This window comes from Cariama cristata, unplaced genomic scaffold, assembly GCF_000690535.1.
Source record: "Cariama cristata isolate BGI_N322 unplaced genomic scaffold, ASM69053v1 scaffold9322, whole genome shotgun sequence".
Taxonomy (NCBI): Eukaryota; Metazoa; Chordata; class Aves; order Cariamiformes; family Cariamidae; genus Cariama; species Cariama cristata.
The window spans coordinates 49,169-50,340 of NW_009603223.1; positions in this window are offsets into that span (position 1 = coordinate 49,169).

Below are 1,172 nucleotides of genomic sequence, written 5' to 3' on the forward strand. Positions count from 1 at the left end.
CCAAAGTGGTACCAAAAGGTTCACAATGGGAATGTGAGCAAGCTCTCCATGTTCACCCAGTTCTGAGGAGTAGCTTCTGGACTGAAGGTTACTGAGCTCTAGGAGTAATGACCAAGGGTTTTTAAATTTTGTTATAATTTTTGAGTTTTTTTTTTTTTTTCTTATTACAGCTGTTGAGCTGAATGGCTGCTCTTGGACTGCCTTTTAATTCAGAGGGGGAATGTCGCCATTTGCGGTCTGTTTGTCAGTTGTCTGTGAGCAGCAGAGTGTAGATGCAACCGCGTTTGATCATTTGTCAGCTTTTCATTTTGTGCTGAATATCTGATAGTGTTTGCTGAAAACTCGTACCATTTATGCTCATTTGACTAGCTGCTGCAACAATTGCAGGTGATGAAAGAAGAGAGGCTGGGACATGGCTACAGCACATCTGCAATTGAATATTTGTCAACAATAAGGTACTCGCTTGGCTTGCTAATAACAGACAACGGGAAAGAGGTGGTTCCAGTCTTCACATGCAATTACTAGTTCCCTGAATCTGTGGGCAGACTGAAAGCATATCGAATCACCTTTGCAGAACTGCTTTTGGAGGTCTGTTTCCCATCAGCAGCTGCTCAGAGGTGTCAGATCCAGAGCAGACCTACAGATTCTCAGCGTGATGGTGACCCATGGTGCCAAAACCCTTGGGAGATGTGTGTGGGACCTGGCTTTCCTGCTACAGCTGTTGAAGATTTTCATGGAAGAGAGATGGGAAATGGCAGTTTTTTTCAATATCCAACCCTTGTACTCTGGTGCATGTAAAATTCAGCTCTACAGGAGCTCCCCTGCACAGAGAACGCCGCTGGCAGCGGGATCTGGCTTTGGAGGTCTGGGAAAAGCTGGCCCCACTCGAGGGGAGAGGAGGATGGATGCCCTTTCCCCGTCTCCTCCTCTCTGCTCAGAGCCTCCCTGATGCCTGAGCAGAGCTGTGCTTTGACCTGGTTCCTGCTGTCAAGTGCTTCCATTTACTCTGTGAAAAAATTCCTCCTTGCCGGCTGTGGGAACCAAAGTCCCAGGAGGAGCCCATGACTGTGACCACTCCTTGCCCTGCGCAGGCGCTTGCGCAGAGCTCCCCGCTCAGACCGGGCTCTGAACAGCAGCAGGGCAGTTGTTCCTAGGGTAGGGGGTTTTTCCCA